Raw genomic sequence first — 14436 nt, 5'->3', positions numbered from 1 at the left:
CCCATCTCACCCGCGCCTGTCCCCACACCGAGGCCCTCCCGCACCTCCACACCCACGCCAGCACCCCGAACACTCCATGGCCCGGCAACACAGTCACGGGCCGCCCTCACCATAAAGTTGCCACCTTTTATACAGGGGAACCCAACGATGTGGCTGCGCAGGGTCAAGAGCCACTTCAGGGTGGCGCATCTGACGGACGAAATCCTGCAGGCCGACACGGTGCTTAACGCCCTCCCGGAGGACGTATACAGAAAACTCGTCTCGCGGGTGCCCGAGACACAAACCCACACATACAACGTCGCGAAGAAGATCCTCCTCGAAACGTGCTCCCTACCTATCGCCGAGCGGGCCGCCTGTGCTATCGACCTCGCCGTCAACCCACAGCATGACCTCAACGCAAGAGACGCATGGAGCATGGTCGTGGACCTTCTGTCACTACCAGATTTCAACGGCACGAAAAAGCAACAGGAAATAAGCCTGTTGCGGGAGATCTACCTTCGCCAGCTCCTCCCGGAGGTCTGCACCCAGATTCCTCACCCCTACACCATGCCTCTCGACGACCTCATCGAAACAGCGCAGCACCTCACGGACTGCGTGCAGGCCACACAGCGGCTAAAAGCACCCACACAGTCGGTCAGCTCCATCCAGCTGGAAGAAGAGGTGGAGCAGGGCGTCAACGCCGTCGCCAGGAGACGTCCACCGACCCACAACAAATGGAGTTCCCCGGGCCTCTGTCGCTACCACAAGTGGTTCGGCAAGGATGCCCGAAACTGCCTGCCGCCCTGCTCATTTGCCTGTTCAAAAAACGGGGGTGGCGGCAGCCAGCAGGACAAACAGCCATGGCAACCGAAAAACCCAGGGGCCCAGAACCAGTAGGCTTCTATGTCCGCGACACCGTCTCCGGCAGGATGATGCTGGTCAACACAGGGGCCTTCAGATCGATCTTCCCGGCATCCAGGGAGGACCGCAGCCAGAAACCAGACCCGGCCACCTTCCTGATGGCCACCAACGGATCCCCCATCCTCTCCTACGGCACCAGGCCCCTGTCGATCTCCATCCTTGGCCAAAATTACTCCTGGGACTTCATCGTCGCGGACGTAGGAACCCCACTCCTGGGGGCCGACTTCCTGGCGCACTTCGGCCTGCTAGTCGACGTGAGGCATACGCGCCTCCTCGATACTGACTCCTGCCGGTCTCTCCCATTAACAGCGGGACCCAAGGCACCCACCATCAGCTCCTTCGCCCCCCACCAGTATGCACACCTGCTGACGGAGTTCCCCGAAGTTTTCAAACCCGAACTTCGACAAGTCCCCGGGACCCCAGCCAAACATGGCATATACCATCACATAACAACTAAAGGTCCCCCGACACGTGAAGTTCCGTAGGCTTCCCCCACAGCGCCTGCAGGAGGCGAAGAAGGCATTCGCAGAGATGGAACGGATGGGAATCTGCAGAAAGGCCTCCAGCCCGTGGGCCTCCCCCCTCCACATGGTGCAGAAACCAGACGGCTCCTGGAGACCTAGCGGCGACTACAGACGTCTCAACATTGCAACGGAGCCCGACCACTACCCTTTGCCCAACATGCAGGACCTCACGGCCTCCTTTCACGGAGCCAAGGTATTCACTAAATTGGACCTTCTTAAATCATACTTTCAGGTACCTGTCACACCAGAGGATATACCAAAGACCGCCATCATCACGCCGTTCGGGTCCTATGTGTTCGCCTTCTCCACCTTCGGATTGAGGAACGCTGGGGCGACCTTCCAGCGGCTCATGGACAGCATCCTCGGGGACCTGAAATTCTGCATCTGCTATGTTGATGACATCATATTTTCCAGGTCTCTCAGTGAACACCAAAGGCACATCAGGGCAGTCCTGCAGCGCCTCCAAGAGAACGGCCTCGTCGTCCGTTTTGACAAGTGCACCTTCGGCGTCCAGAAAGCAGACTTCCTGGGCCACGAGGTATCCCCGGCAGGTGTCCGCCCACTCACGTCAAAGGTAGCAGCCGTAACCAGGTTCCCAATCCCCACCTCTGTCAAGGCCGTCCAGGAGTTCCTCGGGATGGTGAACTTCTACAGGTGGTTCATCCCCGGGATCGCACACACCACGGCCCCCCTGACGGAAGTTCTCAAAGGCCAACCAAAGTCCCTGTCTTGGGGACCCAGCCAGCAGCAGGCCTTTTCCCTGACAAAGGCCGCCCTCGCCGAGGCAACCGCCTTGGCACAACAGGATCCCAAGACCCCTCTCCAGCTAACGACGGATGCCAGTAACGTAGCCTGTGGTGCTGTCCTGGAGCAGGTCATCAACGGCCCCCCCCAGCCCATCGCCTTCTTCAGCAAGAAATTCAATCCCACAGAGACCCACTACAGCACCTTCGACAGGGAACTCTGTGCGATGTACCGCGCAGTCCGGCACTTCAAGTTCCTCCTGGAGGGGACGCCCTTCACAATCTTCACAGACCACCAGCCATTGGTTCACGCCTTCACGAAGCAGGAGTACGCATGGTCTTCCAGGCAGCAACGCCACCTCTCAGCCATAGCCGAATTCACCTGCTCCGTCAGGTACCTCTCCGGCAGGAAAAACCCTGTAGCAGACGCCCTCTCCAGAGTCGAGCTGAACGCAATGCAGCTCGGAGTAAACTACCAAGACCTCACCAGAGAACAGGCCGCTGACCCAGAAACCCCAGCCTACCGCACCGCCATCACGTCCCTTAAGTGGCAGGACGTGACCCTTGCCCCCAGAGGCCCAAGTCTCCTGTGTGACATCAGTACGGGCCAGCCCTGCCCCTTGGTTCCAGCCTCACGTCGCCGCCAGATATTCGACATAATTCACGGCCTCTCACATCCCTCTGGCAGAACTACGGCCAAACTGCTCTCAAAAAAGTTCGTCTGGCACGGGGTGCAGAAGGACGCCACGTCCTGGGCGAAACAGTGCCTGCAGTGCCAGACCAGCAAGGTGGGGTGTCACACGTAGTCCAGGGTAGGCAGGTTCCCGCAGCCAGAGCGCCACTTCGGCCACATTCACGTTGACGTCGTCGGGCCCCTTCCCCCATCAGGCAGGTCCAGATACCTCCTGACGGTGGTAGACCGTTCGACAAGGTGGCCCGAAGCCACACCTATGCAAGAAGCCACTGCCAGCGTGTGTGCCAAGGCCCTGCTTTCCAGTTGGGTTAGCCGCTTCGGTGTCCCAGACCACATCACAACCAACAGGGGCCCCGCCTTCCTGTCCGAATTGTGGTCCGCCCTGGCTCAGCTGCTGGGGACCACGCATCACACCACCACGGCGTACAACCCGGCGGCCAACGGCCTGGTCGAATGGTTCCACAGGTCCCTGAAAGCGTCCCTCATGGCCCGCTGCACCGCCGAGGACTGGAAACATCAGCTGCCGTGGGTCCTCCTCAATTTGAGAACCGCCCCCAGAGCCGACGGCACCCCATCCACAGCCGAAAAAACCTACGGGGAGCCCCTTGTGGTACCGGGCAAGCTTGTGACAGAAGATCACCACACCCCATCACTGCAGAGGCTCCGCGATGTGGCCGGCAAGTTTGCCCCTTGCAAGCGCATGTACTGTACACCGGCAGGTCGGCCACCTTCACACCGCCAGAGCTGTCATCCGCCACCCACGTCTTCGTCAGAGTCAACGCCGTCCACCCGCCACTGACCAGGCCCTACAGGGGCCCCTTCCGCGTGCTGGAGTGGAACAGCAAGGCGTTCCTGCTTGCACTCCCTGGGAGGAACGACTGGGTTTCAATAGACCGCTTGAAGCCCGCCTTCCTGCAGGAGAGCACCGGTGTCACCGCAGCACCTTCCCCGCCCAGCCGCCCTTCGCCACGCCCAGGCCCCCGCAAACGGTGGGTGTGCGGCCGTCCCAGGAAGGGCCCGCCCGCATTAGCAACCCAGCACCCTCACGCGCGGGAGGCCCCTCCGTTGTCTTCGAGAAGCCGTGGTACCCTTCAGCGCCCCAGCAGATACACAGATTAGTCAAACGTGTCCCACGTCTTGAGGGGGGAGTATTTGTAAAGTCACCACATCGACGTCAGCGGAGTGCTTCGAAGGCGTCATTAATTAAGTCTCCGCTGAGCAAGATTTCTTTGGTGACTTCCCGCTTTCTTCACACTCAATTCGTCACGCCTAACGTGCCAGGTCACGCATTTTCTACCATTTCAACTTTATATGTATTTGTCCAACTGTCATAAATCATGTAGCGTATGTTTCTTTATTCGCAGGCATCAAGACTGTATCCATATTGAAGCTCTATACGTTTTTGTATTGTAAATTGTACTTGTTCGCCAAATATTATTGTTAATTGTTTTTGACCTCAGGTCACGCTCAATGTCATTGTCTTCCGTGGTTTGGCGCCAGTCGGCCGCTATATAAACTGCCTGAATCTGTAATAAACCAGCAGTAACTTTACCTGCTCGTTTCTTTTGCACCTCTTACAAACTGACCACGTTTTATGCCAAAAATATCTTCCAAAAATACATACTAAAGAGACGACTTTCCAGGTAAAAATTTCTTCCGAACTGACACACTTTTTAGGCAACATTTTCTGAGCATTAACCTCACAAAACAAGACACCTTACACCAGTAACTTATCATTCTTAAGAATTAATCCCGGACTAATACACATTCTAGGCAAAAGCTATCCAAAACCATTAGTTTTCTCGGCGGAAAAAATTGCAAACTAAGACTTTCCAGGCAAAAAAAAACAACATACTAAGTAACTGCCTTTACAACCAAAAATATATCTAACAGACTTTCTAGTATAGTAATAACAAACTGACATACTTTCTAGTCAATAAAATCACAAGCTGACAGACTTTCTACCCAATCAAATCACAGCCTGACAGACTTTCTGACTCAAACCAATAAAATCACAAACTGACAGACTTTCTAACCAATAAAATCACACTCTGACAGACTTTCTAACCAATAAAATCACACTGACAGACTTTCTAGCCAATAAAATCACAAACTGACAGACTTGCTAACCAATAAAATCACAAACTGGCTGTCTTTCTAGCCAATAAAATCACAAACCTGACAGACTTTCTAGCCAATAAAATCACAAACTGACAGCCTTTCTAGCCAATAAAATCACAAACTGACAGTCTTTCTAGCCAATAAAATCACAACCTGACAGTCTTTCTAGCCAATAAAATCACAACCTGACAGTCTTTCTAGCCAATAAAATCACAAACTGACCGACTTTCTAGCCAATAAAATCACAAACTGACAGTCTTTCTAGCCAACAAAATCACAACCTGACCGACTTTCAAGCCAATTAAATCACAAACTGACAGACTTTCTAGCCAATAAAATCACAAACTGACAGTCTTTCTAGCCAACAAAATCACAAACTGACAGACTTTCTAGCCAATAAAATCACAAACTGACAGACTTTCTAGCTAATAAAATCACAAACTGACAGACTCTCTAGCCAACAAAATCACAAACTGAGAGACTTTCTAGCTAATAAAATCTCAACCTGACAGACTTTCTAGCCAATAAAATCACAAACTGACAGTCTTTCTAGCCAATAAAATCACAACCTGACAGACTTTCTGGCCAGTAAAATCACAAACTAACAGACTTTCTAACCAATAAAATCACAAACTAACAGACTTTCTAACCAATAAAATCACAGACTGACAGTCTTTCTAGCCAATAAAATTACAGCCTGACAGACTTTGTAGTCAATAAAATCATAGCCTGACAGACTTTCTAGCCAGTAAAATTACAGACTGACAGAACTTCTAGCCAATAAAATCACAAACTAACATACTTTCTAACCAATAAAATCACAAACTAATGGACATTCCAACCAATAAAATCACAGACTGACAGTCTTTCTAGCCAATAAAATCACAGCCTTACAACTTTCTGTAAGGTGAGGGGGAGAAGAAGGTGGTGAAAAGGAAAAGCGTGAGAATTCAGCAGGTGTTGAATGGATGTTTCCTGAAGCCTTTATCTGCCGGTGGAGGGCGGAGAACTTCGTCGGGATAATAACCGGCAGGAGGCTGAGGGGTGGTGGGTTTCCTCTTTCCAAAACGAGCACTGGTGCCTCTTGGTAGTTGCGAGGACGTCAGTTACTTGCAGCAGTCGAGGAATAACCAATTAAGCAGGGGTAGAAGAACGGCTAGTGCTTAAGCCTTGAACTACAATAAGCACTGAATGAACGAAAGTGGCCCAGTGCCAGGCAGTCTAGATTTAATAGAGCAAATAATTGTCTCCACTGCTGCATTCTCACTCTTTTGAAAAATGGACATTATGTATTTTGGAAGCTTGCTTAGCAATTTGTTGATATTTTGGCATGCTTCTTTTGAAGGGCCTTATGAATAATAATAATAATAATAATCAAACATTTTTTTCTAATTTCAGGTAAACAGCTCCTCTGAATAAGATAATTTGCAGACTGCAGGAGTGACCAACAGAAGGCCCCTTGAAGAATACTTCCTTGAGACTGAAGTCATGGTGAGAATGGGTGCTTATATTCACTCGATTATTTTGGAGTCACAATTCCCTTGGTGAGAGTTTCATGATCTGTAGTGTTACAGGGTTTTTGCATATAGGAACACTGATGCCTCATCTCTCACTGAAGTTCCAAGTGGGACTAATTTTGTGGTGGTGAGTGAAATGATTCACTACTAATAGTGAGATCATGTACAACAATCTGCTGAAAATCGTGTTTACCAGAAATAGCTGGTTAAGTATATGATGTATGATATATAATATAATGTCTGATGGATGTTGCAGTTTTATGACCGGCTGTTACATGAAGATCTGCTAGTCTCTAAAATGACGTGGGAGCGGATTTTGGGCTTTAGATATGATCACATATGAGACAAAAGGTTCAGGGAATAATAATTATCTGCCGTCCTCTGTTCTCTTGCCGTCATTTTTTTCATCAGTAGTTCTCTTCTTTATTCCAATTATCGGAAAAACCAGTGGAGAAAATCGAGGAGGGCTGAAGGCCATGTCTGCTACCTGTCTGTCTCCGTGATGTCTTGAGGGGAATAGGAGGCCTATTCCCATTTCATGCAGAGGTAAGAAGGAGCTTTCTTGCCTTGAGATTGTATTAAAAAAAAAAGTAGTACCAGTCTGTGGTGAGAGTTTGGCGTGTCTAAAAACGAAAACACACGTTGCCATATCTTCAAGTTCTCTGTGGAGGCAGCCAAAGTCAAAGTTCTGTATTTCTTACTAATCCCCCAAGGGAATCATTACCCTAAAGTCAAAACCTATGTCCTGTACAGATTATCCTTCTTTCAGAGTATGGTGGGGGTTGGGGGGGATGCCCCCTCCAATTGTCTTAGAAGGGTTCGCTGGTATAAGTTTATTTTTCCTTTATTCTAATATTTATCGTATAGTGTCTATTGGCATTAAAACTTCAGAGTTATGAAACAGTTCTTTTTATTCTTCAATTAACTTATTAACAATATCCAAAAGAGACAAAACTAAAGGGAAATCACGGATATGATCAACAAATTTCATACACTAATAATTTCTTTATTTTTAGAAACATTCAAGTAATAAATACAGTATATCTAATAAATAATAATGATAATGATACACTTTATTTAAGCTCGTGATCATGTGCATCTTCAGTGGTTTACAAAGAGAACAGTACAGAGCAGCGTAAAAAGACAAAACAAATATGTATATATATATATATATATATATATATATATATATATATATATATATATATATATATATATATATATATATATATTCTTCTTCCCAGCTTGTTCCCATTTTTATATGGGATCGCTGTTTCGGATGAGCCGTTTCCATCTATTTCTGTCCTACGCTTCTGCCTCATCAATTCCCTTCTCACGCAGGTCTCCCCTCACACAGTCCTTCCATCTCTTTCTTGGTCTCCCTCTTCTTCTTCTTCCCTGGACCTCCATCCCCATAGTATGTCTACCAGCATGGTCCTCATCTCTCTCAACAGGTGTCCACACCATCTCAGCCTCCCCTCCTGCACTTTCTTTGATATTTCCACCACCTTGGTCGACCCCCAATGTAATCATTTTGGATCCTATCCTCTCTCGTCACCCCAGCCATCCACCTAAGCATTCTCATTTCTGCCACATCCGTCTTCTTCTCCTCTGTCTTTATCAAGCTTGCTGTTTCCGTGCCATACATCATTGCTGTTTTTACCACTGTCTTATGAAATTTTCCTTTTAATCTCAGTGGTACTCTTTTGTCACAAAGATCTCTGGAAGCCGCTCTCCAGTTGTTCCAGCCTGCCTGTACCCGATGTTTTACTTCTTCCAGCAACTAAGGATTCCAAATACTTAAAATTATCAACTCTCTTTATTGGTTCTCCCCCAAGCTGAATACTTTCCCTATCACCCCCCTCATTGGTGGTACACATATATTCTGTCTTAGATCTACTTATTCTCATTCCTCTGTCCTCCAGTACTTGTCTCCATCTTTCCAATTTCATTTCCAGATCTTTCCTGCTCTCTGCGCACAGGACAATATCATCCGCATACAATATGTTCCACAGCACTGCCTCCCTTACTTCCTCTATGATAACGTCCATCACATGTTAAAGATAAATGGGCTGAGCCGACCCCTGGTGTAATCCTACTCTCACCTCAAAACCCTCCGTCTCCCCAACACTGCTCCTCATCTCCTGTATCAATCGCATGTACTTCTCTGGCACCATCCTCTCCTTCAGGCTCCTCCGTACCTCTTGTCTCGGGACTCGGTCATAAGCCTTTTCAAGGTCAATGAATACCATTTTTAGGTCCCTTTGTTTTTCCCCGAATTTCTCCATTAGTTGTCTCAGACAAAATATACCATCTGTTGTTCCCCTTCCCTTCATAAATCCCATCTGCTCTTTACCTATTTCTACTTCTTCTCTTAGTCTGGCATCTACCACCCTTTCCAGTATCTTCAAAGTGTGGGAAATTAGTTTAATACTCCTATAATTACCACACTCTTGGACATCTCCTTTCCCTTTGAAGATTGGGATCAGTATTCTCCCACGCCACTCATTTGGTATCTTTTCCTGCTCCAGGATCTTTATCATAAGATTGTAAAGTATATCCACTCCTTCATTCCCTAATGCCTTCCGTGCCTCCACAGGTATCATGTCTGGTCCGGTTGCCTTCCCATTCTTCATCCTCCTCAGTGCATCCAGCACCTCTTGCTTAGAAAACCTCATCATCATGCCAATGTTCACCTGCCCATCCCCTCTTATTAGCCTATTATTTTCTTCATTTAACAGCTGTTCGAAATTTTCTTTCCATCTCTTCACAATGTCCTCCTTTCTAAGTACTACCCCATCTTAATCTTTATTTGTTTAATATGTGTAATATCTTTAGTGCTCTTATTTCTAGCCTTTGACAGCCTGATCATCTTATTTAAACCTTCCTTCATCCCCAGCTCATTATATTCCTATGATTATGGGTACAATTTCCACTGGCATATCCCATATCCTTCTGATTTGTATTTCAGGTCTTAATATTTATCAATTTTTTCTCTTTCTTTCTCATCTACTCTGGTGCCCCATGGTATTGCGACATCAATGAGTGATACTTTCTTCTTGATTTTGTCAATCAACGTCACGTCTGGTCTACTGGCACAGATCACCCTATCTGTTCTGATACCATAGTCCCAGAGGATCTTTGCCTGATCGTTTTCTATCACTCCCTCAGGTTGGTGTTCGTACCACTTTTTGTACTGGTTCTCTGCAAGTGCTGGATATTCGCTTGTTATGTGGTTTATGGTCTCGTCTTTCATATTGCACTTCCTGCGTATGGATGAGATGTTATTTCCATCTATTGTTCTTTGAAGATATCTGGTTCTTAGGGCCTGATCTTGTACTGCTATTAGCATTCCTTCTGTTTCCTTCTTGAGTTCTCCCCTCTGTAGCCATTGCCATGTTTCATCGCTGGTTCATTGTTTGGTCTGTCTCATGTACTGTCCAAGCATTGGTTTTTTGTGCCATTCTTATGTTCTGTTTTTTCATTCTCCTGTCTCTGTATATTTCTGGGTCCTCATCAGTTTTTATCAGTCCTTCTTCCCATACACTCCTTAGCAACTCGTCTTCTCTGATTTTCAGATATCGCCCCAGTAATCTGCTCGCGATGTTGACACAGTCCTCTATGCTTAGTAGTCCTCTCTCCTCTTCCTTTCGTGTTATGTATAATCTGTCCATATTTGCTCTTGGGTGTAGTGCTTTGTGTATTGTCATGTGTTTCCTAGTTTTCTGGTCTATGCTGCAGAGTTCTGCCTTCATCCACTCCACTACTTCTGTGCTTTAACTGATTACTGGTACTGCCCATGTGTTTATGGCTTTCGTCATGTTTCTGCCATTGAGTTTTGACTTGAGTATCGCCTTAAGTCTCTGCATATATTCTTTCCTGACTGTGCCATTCATCTCATGGTGTTTTATATCCTCTCCTATTATTCCCAGGTATTTGTATCCTGTCTCATCTATCCATTTGATGCTATTCCTGTCTAGTAATGTTCTCCCTTCAGTCCTATGTCCCCAGATACAATCCTTACAGTCTGGATTAGGTATCTATTTCCTTAATGCTCTTGCCATACAGCTTGATGTCGTCTATGAACTTCAGATGGTTAATTCTGTTGCCACCTTTCGAGTTGGTACCAAGCATCCGTCTTCTGCAGTACTTCTGTCATGGGAATCAGCTACTACAAAGAGTAGTGGGGACAGTGAGTTGCCTTGAAAGACCCCTCTCCTAGTCTTATCCCAGAGCTTGTAAGAACAGAACTATATTCCATTGCGCACTGTATTTTTTATGAAGCTGATGGTGTTTTCCTCTGCCCCATATATTTTCAGGCATTCTATTAGCCACGTGTGCAGTATCATGTCGAAGGCTTTCTTGTAGTCAATACATGCCATGTGTAAGTTGGTTCTCCTTCTCTTACTATTCTTCATTACCACTTTGTCTATCTTCTGTGCCCCTACACTTCCTTCTGCAGCCTTTCTTTTGGTGGAGGATGGTGTTTGTATCCTCTACGTAGTTGTATAGCCTTTCACTGAGGATACCTGTTAATAACTTCTGCATTATTGATAAGCAGGTAATAGGCCTGTAGTTACTTCATATATTTCTCTTGTTTGTTGTCTTTCTGTACTAAGGATGTTCTCCCTGTGGTCATCCATTTGGGCGCATGGTGGTTGGTGATACAGTGCTCGAGCTGTTCTGGATCTGGGGCTTTCCAGTTGAGCATTTTCTTTAGCTGGTGTCTGACTGTGTCTGTCATGATCTCGGAGATTCTGTTTTACTCACCCCAATTCTTCTGCCTTGACTTCCTGGAGCCATGTTGCATGTTTGTTGTGTGATACCGGATTTCTCCTGGTGGTTATCTTCCCCTCTTAGTTGGCTGTATAGTCTTTTCTGGTTGATTCTGAAGAGTTTGTTCTGTTGGTATCCTTTATCCCCATTCACGTATCATTGGATCGTAGGTGCTTTGGCTTTAAGCCTCTGTTTTATATCCTCTATTGTGTTGTTTAGTCCCTTCCCCTGTACTTTGTATTTCTCATTCAGCTCCTCTCTTGTTTCCTTGCTTCTTAGCCTCTTTTCTGCCATCTCCTTCAGTTTACTCAAGTCAGATCTCATTGCCATGATTTGTTTTTCCAAATGCCTTTTCCAAGGGGGTTGCTATTTTGGTTTCTGTTGGGTTGGTTGTGATGGTGGTGTTGGTGTTTGATCCCCAAGAGTTCTACTACTAGTCTTGCTCCTGCATATGCCAGGTTATATGTTTCTGTGATACTGGTGGTGTATTAGTCTCATTTCATTAACATCACCTGTTTTCTCCCTTAGTTTCTTTGTGTTGTAAACTTTCATGGAGGGAATCTTTGTTCTTTCTATATCTGGCTTCATCCATCGTCTGATCTTTTCCACCCATTCAGACCTCTCTGTTACATCTTTGGTATTTCCTCGTGCCATCGTTTGGTAGCTCGTCATTCCTGTCATCTTCTGTGGTATCGTCTCTTAGTTTGCCTTCTTGTCCTTCATTGCTGAGTATTATTTCTCTTTCTGTTGTGGAGAGCCAGTTCTTTTTCTTTATGTTTCTTACTTGGTCTGCCAGTCTCTGTTCTGTTTGAGGGGTGTCATTTCTCTCATTCGAGATGTTGACCAATCTTCTGTATCCTCTTTCTGTCGGGTTGCTTCTGATGTAGCATCTCCACATTTCCTTATTTTCTTCGCTTGTCCATTTCTTCTTCTGGTTTACCGCTGTAGCTCCTGCCTCTGGTTGCTTGTTACTGTCATTGTGGTGGTCAGTTGCTGGATGACAACCTCCAAGTACCTGACCACCCTCCCCGTCGACTGGGCGGTATACCTGACTGCCAGATGAAGCTCCTCTGTTGCCAGAGGTTCCATTTACGTTGTTGTCATTTAACCTTTCATTTCTTTCCATCGTAGCTGAGTTTTGCTATTTACCCCACAGCTGGACCGTACCCCATCAGGAATAGGTACTCATTTACAGCTGAATAGACTGAGGAAACTGTGGTAAAGATCCTTTCCCAAGGAATCAGCACTGAGGAGAGCGGTCACCCTTCCATCGACTGACCAGCCCAATGTTGCTCAACCAGTCCATTGATGAACTAAACCACTCGGACAAGGCACCCATATTATTATTACTGTATTATTATTAATATATATATATATATATATATATATATATATATATATTTTTTTTTTTTTTTTTTTTTTTTTTTTGGTCTATCACAGTCATCCTATTTGACTGGGTGGTTTTTATAGTGTGGGGTTCTGGGGTTGCATCCTGCCTTCTTAGGAGTCCATCACTTTTCTCACTATGTGCACTGTTTCTAGTAGCACACTTTTCTGCACGAGTCTTGGAGCTAATTTGGCATCTAGTTTTTCCAGATTCCTTTTCAAGGATCTTGGGATCGTGCCTAGTGTTCCTATGATTACGGGTACAATTTCCATTGGCATATTTCATATCCTTCTCATTTCGATTTTTAGGTTTTGATACTTATCAAAACCTACTCTGGTGTCCCATGGTATTGCAACATCAGTGAGTGATACTTTCTTCTTTATTTTGTTAGTCAACGTCACGTCTGGTCTGTTGGCACGTATCACCCTATCTATTCTCATACCATGGTCCCAGAGGATCTTTGCCTGATCGTTTTCTATCACTCCCTCAGGTTGGTGTTCATACCACTTATCACTGAAAGCTAGCTGGTGTTTCTTGCACAGGCTCTAGTGGAGGGCTTTTGCTACTGAATCATGCCTCTTTTTGTATTGGTTCTCTGCAAGCGCTGGACATTTGCTTGCTATGTGGTTTATGGTCTCGTCTTTAATTTTGCACTACCTGCATATGGGTGAGATGTTATTTCCATCTATTGTTTTTTAGATATATCTGGTTCTTAGGGCCTGATCTTGTGCCGCTGTTAGCATTCCTTCTGTTTCCTTCTTGAGTTCTATCTTCTGTAGCCACTGCCACATTTCATCGCTGGCCAGTTCTTTTGTCTGTCTCATGTACTATCCATGGATTGGTTTTTTGTGCCATTCCTCTGTTCTGTTTTTCATTCTCCTGTCTCTGTATATTTCTGGGACTTCGTCTACTTTTATCAGTCCTTCTTCCCATGCACTCCTTAGCCACTCATCTTCACTGGTTTTCAGATATTGCCCCAATAATCTGCTTGCGATGTTGACGCAGTCCTCTATGCTTACTAGTCCTCTCCCCACTTCCTTTCGTGTCATGTAAACAGGCAGTCCCTGGTCTACGACGGGGGTTCCGTTCTTACGCCGTGTCGTAAGCCGAAAATCGTTGTAAACCGGAAAATTGTTGAAAATCGTCAAAAATCCTAAGAAAACCTTACTTTTAATGGTCAGGGTATATTGAAAAGATGTAAACTGCATTTTTATTGAGTTTTTCATCAAAAAAAACCTCCAAATTTTTATTATTCTGCCATTTTAGAGCCATATTTCTTCCGTTGGATCTGCGTACGACGCATCGTAACCCTGGAAATAATTTCTGATGAATATATCTGAAAAGCGTCATAACCTCGGAATGTCGTAAGCCAGACCCGTCGTAAACCGGGGACTGCCTGTAGAGTGTCCGTATTTGCTCTTGGGTGTAGTGCTTTGTGTACTGTCATGTGTTTTCTAGTTTTCTGGTCTATGCTGTGGAGTTCAGCCTTCATCCACTCCAGTACTCCTGCACTTTAACTGATTACTGGTACTGCCCATGTGTTTATGGCTTTCATCGTGTTTCCCGTGCTGAGTTTTGACTTGAGCATCGCCTTAAGTATCTGCATATATTCTTTCCTGATTGTGTCCTTCATCTCTTGGTGTTTTATGTCTCTCCTATTATTCCCAGGTATTTGTATCCTGTCTCATCTGTTTGATGCTATTCCCATCTGGTAGAGTTATCCCTTCAGTCCTTGTTACTTGCCTTTTTGTATGTTGACCAAACTCCATTCATA

Source organism: Macrobrachium rosenbergii, chromosome 22, assembly GCF_040412425.1.
Source record: "Macrobrachium rosenbergii isolate ZJJX-2024 chromosome 22, ASM4041242v1, whole genome shotgun sequence".
Lineage (NCBI taxonomy): Eukaryota > Metazoa > Arthropoda > Malacostraca > Decapoda > Palaemonidae > Macrobrachium > Macrobrachium rosenbergii.
This window is presented reverse-complemented; position numbering follows the sequence as displayed.